Below are 14,069 nucleotides of genomic sequence, written 5' to 3' on the forward strand. Positions count from 1 at the left end.
ATGTATTGATACATTTCAATAAAGAAAATGACCAACTTGAAAACTAAAGGAAAAACTAATATTTGGCGTGCAAAAAACAAAAAGAGCAAATATGGCGCAACTGATGTATTCACTTTTGGATGAGTCCAGCAGTGAAGAGGACTGGCTGAATGAGGAATCAGATTATTAATTATTATTATAAATTATTAATTTTAACTTATCGTCTTCAATTCTCATTTTTTAAATGTTGGCGCTCTTTTCAGTAAGGTTTACCAGTCCGATTTAGGCTGTTTACTTTTGGAATTTTGAATTTTGACATTTTATCGCATTTCTGCTAATTTTCCGTTCCCTTATTTTCTGAGCAAACCTAAATGGGAATGACATTTCGAACTGTTCTCTCTTCTGCTAGTTTTACTACTAAAAAAGTACTGGAACACAACTTATGTATAGCAGGAATTTTGTGTATATAGTATCCCTATACAAGATCTTCCACATAAAGAAACGTATTTTATGCATTTAAAGGCTTGAGCGGGACTTATTTACATAATAACCTATAGAGAATCTCCTATTTATGGAAGGACTACTGAAGGTATTCTGCCTCGTACAATATAATGTAGAAGGGCGTACAGGTATTGTAGATCTAAAAAATATACATTTAGAAGGAGGAAATTTGGAAAGGTTGACTTTGGGTTTTGACTACATATCCTTACTCCCGACTGCATACAGCTCCTATGGATATTCCAGGGCTAGGCAAAGAGTATCCCTTGGGATGTCTGTGTGTTCACCAACACAATTGTAAAAAATAACTTGTTTTGAGTTTTCTGTCAAAATGGTTTTGGGAGAATATTTAGTATTGTTCGAGCAGTCGACGAGGAATGTGCTGTCGGATATTTTTATGAATGCACCGTAAGAAATAATTGTGTATATAAATGTAACATACTACACATTTTCAGGGAGCTTTAAAGATTTTTCTTCTTTAATTGAATTTTTTATTGGCTTTGCAATATTTGGTTCAAATCAAATGCACTTTTCAACACTTTTGAATATTTAATTTTTATTTCTGAAACAGGTGTGACAAAGATGGCCATGGACTAATTTGGGTTTTGATTTGGTCACACAAAGAAGTATTTTCAGTTTCATTTCGATAGTGAATAAGAAAGGTTCTATATATCATTTAGTTCTCCACACAAATTGTTATTACTCATATTATTATCATTATTTTAATAATTTTCATTTCCATAATTTGATAAAACTTTGTGAAAATATTTTTTTTTTAATTAACTATTTTTTGCATCATTCGTGTTATCTATTCTCTTACAAAATAATTTATAGTTTATTTAATAGTTTTAATATAACAGCGTTTTTTTTTTTAATGAGTTGAAAAGTTTAATTTGCTATGAAACCCGAAATATAAAAATCAAAAAAGGCCAACAAAATATTTCTCACTGTGCAAAGAGAGGCAAAAAAACACTTGCAATATTTTGTTATTTCAAAACACATACAATCACAAAAAAATTTTGAGGCTCTCTGCCTTGCCCTGGGATATTCAATAAATCGGATGACCATGAATTGAACTTAATTACTCCTATTTTAGACGACCCATCGGATTCTTGTATGACAACAAAATCCCACTGATATTTCAAATTTATCAAAATAAATCGGGACGGCGCGTACGCCATTCCCGGCTAACAAAAATTACACGCACGAGTTATTCACATTAGGAATAATCGCGGAGTTCAACTCAATCGGAAGTGCAATGATCAAGCCTCGCTCCGGGGGAACCGCCTTCGTGATCACGGTAACCCCTACGCCAGGTAAGTATGCTTTCCTCACCTCGTTGTGAATGTCTTAAGTGACCAATTTTACTAACTAAATGAGAATTATTTCCCTTATTAAAAAATAATTTTTGGTTGTATCAACATTGAATCCAAAATTAACAAAGAAATGAGTGTATGGCATAAGATTTTAGTAGTAGATACATTTGGGGTTGAATTTCTTCTCGTTTTTCACAACATTTTTAGGTAGTTAATATATGTCGGCACATGAAAATCTCCGAGAAATTAAAGCAAAAAATACACCCTTGATTGTTTGCAGCCAAATTTTAAATTCTACCTGGTTTAGTCGAATATGATGCGTGTCAGCACAGCCTTTTGCCTTAATAACACACACAACCTTTTCTCTCTTTGCCTATGCCAGCCGTTATTTATCTGGAGAACATTACTCTCCCATAAAATCTCTCTCTTATTTTTCTGGACACAAAGGACTGAAATGTATTCAACCCCCGAAGCACTCCCTATTTATTGCATTCCCTTTTCATACAAATGTTTCTCCTCAATGTAAAGTCGACAATTGGTACACTTTGATTATAAGGAAATAATTCTCATTTATTTAATCAAATCCGTCACTTAAGACGTTTAACGAGAGCTGAGGAAAGCATACTTACCTGGCGTAGGGGTTACCGTGATCACGAAGGCGGTTCCCCCGGAGCGAGGCTTGATCATTGCACTTCAGATTGAGTTGACCTCCGCGATTATTCCTAATGTGAATAACTCGTGCGTGTAATTTTTGTTAGCCGGGAATGGCGTACGCGCCGTCCCGAATTATTTTGATAAATTTTAAATGTTGTAGAACTAAAACTTCTGTCCTTCAGACTTATGCTATAGGGTATATTTATCAAATCCGATATGTAAGGTTGGCTGAGATTTACAAAAAAATATTTTCTTTTTATTACACAACTTACCATTGTGCAACATCCCGTATTGTCAGCCATGTGCCACAAAAGCTAGAGTGTGTGTGGGCAAAACAAACAAAACAACTTTGAAAACAATCTTTTAATATGGGTCAATAAATTTCAGACAAATATTACACTTCATGAAAGTCCGACAGGAGCATACACACATTCATACATAATTGTTGTACACTCGGTTATTTGGATGGTTGGCGGTTGGTATGCTCACTGACCATTGTTGAAATATGTTTTTTGTAAAACCCCCATAAATTTCATACAATGCCTACCTACCTTCAGTGTGGGCTTTGATCTCGCTGTAATTCATTACAATTACATCGGGACTTATTATCCTACATGATAGAGTCGATGTTTTTCTATTTTCGGCGAAAGCACCCAACTGAGTTTTTTTTTCGCATTTACACCCTTCACTTTCAGTGAGACTGAAAGGAGCATTTTTTAGGGCTGCCAAAGTGCAGAATTTTGATGCGAATCTAATGCTTTATTTTTAAAGAAAATAATTTTTTCTGGCCAAAACCGACATTTTCCAATATTGATTTTTATGCCATCCACCATGCTGTGGAGGGAATATAAAGATTGTTAATCCGCTTATAATTCCTCGATATAAGTATTTTAGACCCCACTAAGTATTTATATTATTGATCAGCATTTGAATAGTAGGTTGATAATGTTTTACTCAAATGAACCGCAAATATTTTGATATTTAAAATTGGTCATTTAACTTGTAGTACAGGCCTCATATAACAGTACCAGTCAATTTAAAATTTTTTGAGATCTTTGTCAAATCAAAAGTAAAATGTTGTGAAAATTGGTAATTTGCGTTGCGTAGATTTGTAGGTTCAAAATATAGATCCCATATAATACCTCCCTGTATTCCATATTTTAATGATTTTATTCATATTTTTAAACGGAATTTTTTTCAAAGTATAAGTTTGGAGTTCTCAATAGTTTTCAACGCCTATGACAGAAATTTGTCTACACAGGTCCAGATTTTCGTAATGACCCCATATAAAGGTATTTCCTGATATTCGGTATTTTGATAAATTTGACAAATTTTTCCAACGGAATTGTGTCAAATGTTATGTTAGGAGAACGCAAAATATATGAGACGAAATGATTTTTACAGGACTATGTTTTCGTATAATGTTTTCGAAACCTTATAACGGTGACTAAATATTTGGAATTGTAAGTTCCTATCAACAGCAGTGTTGCAGATTTTTCTACCAAAATCTAAATTCTTTAGTTTGTTAAAAGTTATTCTGCATATAGCTTAATATACAGTGGTTTCTATTTACCTGCATCAACATTAGCTGCGCATTGGCCTTTGCAGACCAAAAAACTTTTGTTATGCCATTTTTTTCTGAATCCCTTTATTTGAATTGTATTTAAGTGCCCAATCGATGGCTGCACATTGGACATTCCTGCCTCGAAAATTTGGTAATTTTTTTTAATTTGGTTACAAAAGTTGTATTTATCTGCACAAGAAAATTTTTGCAAACTCAAAAAATACACTAAAAACTACCACTTCGTTTTTGTTTTTGTATTCGCAAAAACAATAACAACACAAGAAAAGAGCATGCATTAAAAACATATTCTCGCTTCCTCTCCCACACTAAAAGATGGTTCTGCTGGATAAAACACCACTGATGCTCAAATACATACGAATAGAAAATTAAAGATACCTGCTCTTTTTGTGCACGTAAGTAAAATTAAAGATACCTGCTTCATTGTGCTATCTGCATTTTGGGCATTGCTGCACAAGATGTCGTGCAATTTTTGATTGTGCAGGTAAGCAAAAAATACTGTATACCCTAAGTCATATGCCTATCACATGGTATGGTATATACCATTTGATATTAGGTCTCTTTTGACCGAATCAGTTTCAGGAAATTTGAAGTCGATCTAGGAATTTCCGTCCGTCCGTCCGTCTGGCTGGTGCTCACGAAACTCTCGAAAAGAGTATCCGATTTGATCCAAATCGTAGTATTATTGTAAAACTTAATCGAGCTTGGAGATGGGCAACATCGGTTTCACTCCTTCAGGTACCTCCCCCACAAAAGTGCATAATTTCCAAATAAAATAAATTACCTCATAGAATAAGATAGGATCGTTAGATTTTGTGCAAACCTTGCGAATCCCAATATCCCCATAAAATATCGACCCACCCCATGAAGTACCTACCCCACAAAGGGAATATTTATAAATTGTATACACTGTGATGTAAGAGTCCGATTGTCTTCAAATTACACACATTCCAATATTTTTATTAACCCAAGGTCTGGTGTGAAGATGGAATATATCGGTCCACTCCTCCTGGTAACTCCCTCCCACAGGTCAACATAAAACCCATTCCATTCAGACTTGGCACATCTCAATATTTCTATCAATACAAGATCCATTATAAAGATGTTAGAGATCGAATCATTTCTTCCGGTACCTCCCCGAAAAAAGGGTCAATGTTTTGAATAACCAAAACTATTACAAATTTCCGAAATAAGCATCCGGTTATTTTCATATTTCACATATCCCATTATTTTTACTAACACAAGTATATAGGTTCATTCCTTCTGGTACCTCCCCCACAAAGGATCAACTTTTGAATATCTGTGAAGCTCGTAAAACTCGAAATTAACATCCGATTCCATCCAGACTCCAGATTTCCTTCAATATTTCCATCATCACAGATCTGTTATAAATATGTTAGAGATCGAGCTATTCATCCTGGTACCTCCCCCACATGTGCTTTAAGATTTTAGAAAACAAAACGCTCAAAGAAAGCGTTATAAGTATCCAACTCTCTTCAAGTTTCACACATCCAAATATTTTTGCTAACACAAGATCTGTTGCGAAAATGGAATATATCTGCCAACCCCTTCTGGTACCTCACCCACAAAGGGTCACAATTTCAAATACTTATATCTGTTTTAACTTGCGAAACTAGTCGGCGATTCTTTACAACTTGCTATATTTAAATATTTCTCTTAACCAGAAATCTGATATGAATATGTGGTTTATCGGAATTTATGATTTCTCATAAATTTGGATATAAATGTTCGATTTTCCAATAATTTTGCCCATACCAATAATTTTATCTGTGTTCGATGAAGTATGAAAATGGACTACTTCGGTAAACTATATTTGTTACCTCACGCATATTTCCACATTTTCCAAATTTGCACATATCTATATATATAAATGTAAGTTGTGTTAGTTACTACGCTTATAACTTAAGAACCGCTGGACTGACTTTAACGATTCACACAAATTCGGAGTTGTCTCCTCTCCGAAAAGGATAATATCCAAAAAAATCGCGTAAAAATGTGATATATTAACATTTTCATTTTGACTTTTCAAATGTACAATAGTAATGTTTTATTTTGCATGATTTTTTCCATTTTGACTTACTTTTTTCTAATGTACATTTGTAGTGTTTTTTATATTTTATTTTTGAATTCGAATATTAATACCAATTTATTTAATTGACTTGGTTTCTTGAGAACTTAAATTGATGGCGGGTTACATGGAAGTGTGTACCGAATTATGTGGTGGCGAAACAGAATAGATGATATCGAAATAATTTAACGCGGTCACACCAAAATAAAGATAATTATTAATTATAAGATAATTAATTTTTCAAAATCGCTAAAAAGTCACGAAAAAGAGATCTCATTGCAAAAATTCTCAAATCGGGAAAAAATCGAAAAAATTTTCAGTGGAATCGAATTTTAAAATAATAGTAAGGGTCTTTAAACATTTGCTGTAATACATCAGCGAACAAGTTGAAGATTTTTTCAATTTGTTATTCTTCTTTTGTCATTTTTTTTCAATTTGTATTATCATATTGAATTCAGTGGATTTTTTGTGAACAAAATAAAGAATAATTTTTCACCAAAAAAATGAAATAAGTGCGAAATACGAAGTTAACTGACATCTACCTTTCAACTACAGGGCCGACATCGTGCTTTAGATGGAAGATGCGAACACATTTAAATAACCAAAAATGACAGAAAAAGCCTAATGGAGATCATTTCAAAGCGTGGACCTACTTCTTTCATGTGACAATAATCCGTCCAATGAGAGCTGAAAATGCTAAATTCTTTGGAAGTACAATCAGTAAAATACCAAATATAAAGGGTGGAAAATAGTAGAGCGAATGAGACTTTTAGTAAGAAAAGGATTTCTATCCTTCCAGAAATTCTTCACAAACATTCAAGATACCTTAAATCACTTTTGCAGGTCATGATATCGTTCATAACTCACGATAAGGGTACATCCCGATTTCATATTTATATAACCATCATATGATTTAAGCTATTTTTGGGGTCTTGGGCACTTTTTTCATTGTTTGGCCCTTATTTGGCATATTTGTCTCTAAGGGGTTAGGGAACCATCATACAGATAATTGCCACATAGGAGTTTATTTAAGTAAAGTCCCCACATTTGAGTATCCCCAAGTCCACTTTCACATATAATGTGTGGTCAGAAAAGAAAATTTTGTATTCTATTAAATTTGTAACTCCCAAGAGAATATTGGTTGGAAACGTAGGTTTGGGATATACATCTATATGAAATAAATTGTGGAAACATGAACACGGGACCGAATATTTGTTGTTTGTCATTGAATTCTACTACGATGAAAAATATGGTGGATAAAACTATTTTTACTCATTTTTAATCACGCGAAATTTTTTTCAGTTTGACATGCTATGTTTTTCTGCTATATTTTTGATTTGGTCTCTATTTGTCATATTGGATTATAAGGGGTAGAAGAATGTTTTCAATGTAGGTCGATGTCTCGGAGTAGTGCCCATATAAAGGTACCTCCTGATTTTACCATATTTCAAAGGATTTCGCTAAAAATGTGTATTTGGGGGGTGAAAATCTTACACAAAAGTTTGAACATATCTACAAATTTTTCCATATAATAGTACCCCCTCAAGTCCACCTTTTGGCGGACAAACAGACCGACATGGTTAGGGGGACTTATAAGAACTCTAATGGACAATCTGTGGTGCTAATGGCTTTAAAAAATTAATTAACTTTGGCTATTCTTAATTCATACAGCCCTCAATTATGAGGTGTACAAAATACAGCAAATTCCAAATTACTGCTCATTTGACTAAAAATTAATTTGATCCCTTACTTGGGGATAAGATTGATATATACTTTTTAATAGATTTGTATAGCACATCCACACCTTTGAAGCCCACGATTTAAATATTGAAGCCCACGGCTTAAATATGGGTACAGGTATTTTAAAACACTTTTAATCGACCAGTACGTGAACACTTATATCAGTCATATCTGTGAATAATTATGCTTTGACAAATATGCATAATAGACAAAAACTACGGGCCGGCAACGCGGACCGGGCCAGCTAGTCTCATATAAAGTATAGGAAGTAGTCGATATAGTCCAAATATGGTAAGACTTAGGCCAGATAGGAATTGGATTGTCCAACAGCTTCGGAACCTCCCCCATAGAGGGTCAACAGTATTAATGATCACAACTCAAGTCTGGGGGTATATATCTGTTAACAAAACCGACCGATGCTATTTTACCTGTTAAATAATAAATCTCGTAGAAAGTGAAATTGGTGTCCGATTTTTATACCCTCCACCATACATAGTATGGAGGGTATATTAAGTTCGTTATTCCGTTTGTAACTCATCGAAATAATAATTTTAGACTTAACAAATTATATATATTCTTGATCAGCACAAAATTCTAAGACGATTTTGCCGTGTCCGACCGTCCGTCTGTTGTAATCACACTGGAATCAAAACGAATAAATACAGGAAGCTAAAATTTTGCACAGATCAGTCTTTTGCCTGCAGGCAGGTCAAGTTCCCCCTGAAATTCGGTATTTTGATGATTGTAGCCAAATTTTTCAATGAAATTATCTGAAAATCCAGAGAAGGAGTTCCTTCTGAGTACTTTACCCCTGGAAGAGTATTGTCTATATTGGTTCACGTTATCCTTTATCCCCCATATAACGGTACATTCCTATATTCGGTATGTTGACGATTTTAGCCACACTTTTCAATGGAATTGTCTAAAAATCCCTACTAGAAGTTCTTTCTAAACACTTTACCCCTGGAAGAGAAATGTCTATATACGTCCACGAAATTTAGAAATCGTAATGTGTACTATAGCCCATGCCTCCTTATAACGGTACCAGCCATACAGTTCATTCATTAATTTTCTCATCTGGAAATTTCGCTTTTAAACATTAGTATCCTCCAGTGTTTTTTTTTTTAAACAACATTGTCATTATTGGCAATGCCTTTTCTAGTCTGGACCATGATTCCTGCAGACGTCAGGCAACAATTGAACATTTCTCAGCTAATTTAATTTTTATTATTTGTTTTAAATGCTTCGGTCTCACCATCAGTCAGCCAAACTAAGCTATGCGAGTGACCCAAATACAAATACCAGTCTCGCAGACTTTGTTTGTATGCCAGCGTAAAATAGGCAAGGAGTAACGACACCGCCAACCAAACGACCAACCGACTAGTCCAAACCAAAAGAAAAAAAAATGTGATAACGTAGTCAAACACGGTTTCATGAATTCTGTTACGGTTTTCCATTTATTTGTTTGTTTCTTTGTCTCCCCCCATGTTCGTTATATAATCCTTTCGCTACAATCCAGTCGGCCAGCCAGCCAGCCAGCCAGTCGAAAGAAGTGTAAAATAGCTTTTGGGTTAATTTATCGTTTAAATCGAACAAATAAATATTGTGCTTTTCTCCTGGCCGAAAAGAGAGAGTGAGAGAGAGAGAGAGGGAGCCAGACCCCACGGAGAGTAGTCAAACATCGTTGGCTTTTGTCTGGAATAAAACATTCGTTGAAGCTTCACTTGGGTTTGAATTTTAAACATTTGTTACATTTATTTGAATAAATGTGTCACGAGAGTATAAATAAAACAAAGAAAATAAAACGATGTCATTAAATATTTATCTGCAAAAAGGAATCATTGATCATGAGCCATTGATGTAATTCGGAATGTAACAGAAAGGGAAAGCACACATTTGTTTGTTGGTGATAGAAAAATTTTAAGCGTTCATCAAAAGACAACCAAAAGGCATTGAAACAATCCGACCGTCGTTCCAAGGAGAATTTAGGGCACTGATTTACGAATACTATACAAAATAGTGAACCCACGCAGATTTATATAAACTGCTACTCGATGCTACTCGAAAAGTGAATGCCAACGTTAAACCAGTAAGGAATGGTTAAAGTTCGGGCGGAGCCGACTATATGATACCCTACACCACTATGCATATTTAGTGGAGCTCCCATAAAAAAGTTTATATTGGGGATTAATGAGAAGTAGATGAACCTTATTCGAATGCGTATCATGGCTTTAGATTTAGAAAGTATATCCAACTCTAAATATATTTTCTAGAAAATTTGACGGAGGCTTTAATAACATAGCAGTATGGTGCATAATATAACTTCTATGAGGATTATATTAAAAAAAATATTTATTGAAGCTCGAAATATACCGGACCAAGTTTCTCCAAATAGAAAAATTCGGTTGAATATGAAAAAATCTACTCGATTTAGGCTGATATTAAATATATGTTCAACAAAAAAACAAAATATAAGTACTTGCTTCTAGGCTGAATTCTGTAGGATGTGCTTCAGTCCAATTGGACTGATAATAGCCATTTGGTCCACAGTAAATCGTGGAAATCGGATAAAGATATATACGAAAGCCTATCCTAATCTAAATCGATCTTTACAAAATTTCAAACACTTTTTTCTGAGCAGTATCTGATATCTGGTACCAAATATCATTCTTGTGGAGTGCATGGAAGCTATAGCTATATCTGAAGCGGTTTTCTCCAAATTTGATACACTTGCTTCTTTTCTAAATTCGGTAGGATGTGCCAAAATTCTCTCCAATTTCAATGGGTTGACAAAAATGTCGGAAATACCATCAAATGATAGAATAACTTTAGATTTGTTCGAGATGGTTACCTTTGGCACGAATTATGGCCTTCAACGGCCAATGAAACCGCGAGAATGTTGCTCTGCGGTATTTTGGCCCATTCTCGGCGAAGCGCTTGCTTGAGGTGATCGACACTTTGGTATTTTTATACCCTACACTACAAGGTGGTCAGGGTATTATGTCTTTGTGCATTTGTTTGTAACAGGCAAAAGGAAACGAGATAGACCCATAGTTCCTTTTGATGATCGGCATAGAATCACATTCTGAGTCGATTTATGCATGTGCGTCCGTTTGTCCATGTATTTTTGTAAACAAAGTACAGGTCGCATTTATTGCTCGATCCAGATGAAAATTTGCACAGATCATTTGCTTGGCCAAAGGACGAACCCTATTGAAATTGGAGATAATCGGTAAAAATTTACATATAGCTCCCATATACATCTTCGTCCGAATAGTATGAAATTTTGCATATACACCCAAATTAGGCCTCAATATAAGTATGTCAAATTTAATCAAAATCGGCTCATATATAGCTATAGCTCCCATATATATTGTTCATTTATTTCTTATTTTTGTCCTCCGCAGCCGTAATATGTACTCTGCAACAACAATACTTGGGAAAATATATCAAATACAGCTCAGAAATATCTTTGCCAATTTTTATCGAGATCGGTTCAGATTTGGATATAGCTCTCATATATAACTTGGCGTGTGCTAAGTGCAATAGTCCTGAGTCCTGTTGGAATGTCCAAGTTCTGCGGCCAAAATGTTTGCGTGACCAAGGATTTAATACACCCTCCAGAATATTTTCTCGATAATATTCGGCATTTGTTCTGATGCCACGGCCGATTAATACGAGCGGAGATCTACCATCGGCTATTATGGCGGCCAACACCATCACCATGGCCGGTGCTTGAGTTCTGGTGGCCAACCAAAGGTGCACATTTTCAGTTGACCCCTTTGGCAAGTAAAAACGATCATTTTGTTTGTTTACAAACTACTGGCAACGAATGTTTTCTCATCGGAGACGGAGAAACCCAAATTCGGCAGTTCACCATTTTCGGCCAAGCGAAGCAACTCTTTAGCTCTTTTGGTCTATTTTCTTTCTGTTGCGATGTAAGGTCTTGCACTTTTTTGTAATTTTAATGGCTTTACCCCGAGCTCATTTTTCAATATTTGACGAAGGGAATATTGCGATATGTTCAGCTCATGAGCCATTTTTCGGCCACTGCGTTGCGGGTTTCGATCAAGTCGCTTCTTTACTTTTCGAACCATTTCTGCTGATTTTGCTGTTTTAAGCAAATAATCTATTCCTTTTTTAAACTTGTGGTGATCTTTAATTGCTAACATACATTTATGGACACCTCGAGCATGGGAATAACATTTAGATATGTGACTCAGTTCAGCACCCTTCAATATTATCGAATTGTACGATTGTATGGAGATAATTTTATTTTTCAACATTTTTATCGGATGTTAAACAATGTTTTCTAGATTTTTATCAAATACCGAAAAAAAATAAATATTTTCAAATTTAATTCTTTTTCACACGCTTACAATGAATGAATTTTCCATGTTTACAAACTGTTTACATTTTCCATTTTTCGAAGATTTTCCCATGAAAACGCCAAAATATTGCCACTGTTGCATAACATTGGCCATAAATTTCTTAACCAAGTATATCTTGTTTTTTTAACATTAACTCTTTTTTTACGAGTGAATCACACTTTTGAATTACCAGTTAAAACTATGCAAAGAGAAAAAAAAAACACCACTCGAGGCATGGTACGGCATCTCCTTACAATAACAAAAGAGGAGGATAAAGAAAACCGCTTTGGCGCTTTTGACCAGACCATGTGTTGCGACAAAGTAACGCCTATGCAACCCAACTATTGCCACTATGTCGCGACAGCATTAAAATAGTCAAACTGAGCTAGCATAAGAGTTCCAACTAACTGGCGGACAGGCAGACGGACAGACGTTACCAAGACCCTGCTAAAGGTCAAAAAGTCAAGTAACCGACAAAAACACCAAAAAAAGAAAAACAGAAACACAATTTCAAACGCCACACAATTTCATGAATATTCAAACTCTGCATAAGCATGCGCAACCAGCAGACATAGAAACAACAACCAGCAATGTGGCCAACACCAATAACATGTCTGTCACACACAAATAGCTCGTTTCCACCAAGAACTGCAACATCATCAATCGATATCTACCAACTAAGCCGATTCATACTCCGAAGTATTCCTCCGGATTCAAGTACATCATGCCACGCCAAAATAGATGCACGCTTGAATCCACATTGATTTGGGGAGAGCTATAAGTGGCAGTGTCCACAACCAGTTGTCAATTGACATCTACACGCACACACACACATGCACGGATGAACTCATCCTTTGTGGGAATGTCAAAAATAATTCGGCGAATAAAAAAATCTACTCATCAAATTTACAACATTATCATCAACGTGACACAGTCTCAAGATTTTTTATGCCATGAATTTGGGGTTCGGGAAATATGCATATTAACGCAGCATTTTATAAAGAAGGAAGATACCCACGGCAAGGGGTGGTTTAGTACGCGTCATAATTGTATTTCTAAAGAAGATCAACTGGTATTTTTTGGACTTTATTTTGTAGTAAATGACTTTTTACTAACTATCCCTGGTTTTTATATCCTTAGCGTTGCCACATATAATATAAAAGACTAAAGACGACTGATGTTTTGCATTGGGTCAATGTTTGTGGTAGGGTTAGATAAGGTTGAGTTTTTTAGAAAATTCGTACTAGAAGTGTACTAAAAGTACTGAAAATCACTAATTTTCGTACCATTTCACATTTAGAAATTTTAAAATTTGGTATAAATAGTTAAAAAGCAGTAAGTTCGGCCGGGCCGGACTTTGAATACCCTCCACCATTTGGAATGAATTTAAATATTCTGATGTGAACCTACATAGGCTTTGTTTGTCATAAGCCATTACCATACTTAAATTCAAAACTTGAAATAAACGGTGAATAATGAGCTAAAATCATTAAAATGCGGAATACCGGTAGTACCGTTATAGGGGGTCTATACGAAGACCTGGACCTGCATAGACAATTTTCTGTCACAGGCTGTAGCATCCATTACGAACTTCAAATACAACATCGTACAAAATAAAATCGTCAAAATACCAAATATAGGGAGGTACTGATATATGGGGCCTATACGAAGACCTGGTCCTGCATACACAATTATCTGTCAAAGGCGGTAGTATCCATTTTGAACTTCAAATAGGAAATTTGAAATATTTCCGGTGAATAATGTCGCTAAAAACATCAGAATAATGAATATCCGGAGGTACCATTATATGGGGGCTATATGAAAATGGCCGAACTTACTGA

The 14,069-nt window shown here is 35.1% G+C and overlaps 2 non-coding genes across 2 annotated transcripts; one reads left to right on the top strand and one right to left on the bottom strand.

The window, feature by feature from the left end:
• Window positions 1-1,636: 1,636 nt before the first annotated feature.
• LOC131801312 (U1 spliceosomal RNA) lies at window positions 1,637-1,801 on the bottom strand. The gene has a single exon (XR_009341778.1). It is a non-coding gene; the product is annotated as a U1 spliceosomal RNA (small nuclear RNA).
• Window positions 1,802-2,414: 613 nt separating this feature from the next.
• Window positions 2,415-2,579, top strand: LOC131801310 (U1 spliceosomal RNA). Its single transcript, XR_009341776.1, has one exon. It is a non-coding gene; the product is annotated as a U1 spliceosomal RNA (small nuclear RNA).
• Window positions 2,580-14,069: the final 11,490 nt, after the last annotated feature.

The sequence above is a fragment of the Musca domestica genome, unplaced genomic scaffold (genome assembly GCF_030504385.1).
Source record: "Musca domestica strain aabys unplaced genomic scaffold, Musca_domestica.polishedcontigs.V.1.1 15, whole genome shotgun sequence".
NCBI classification, from domain to species: domain Eukaryota; kingdom Metazoa; phylum Arthropoda; class Insecta; order Diptera; family Muscidae; genus Musca; species Musca domestica.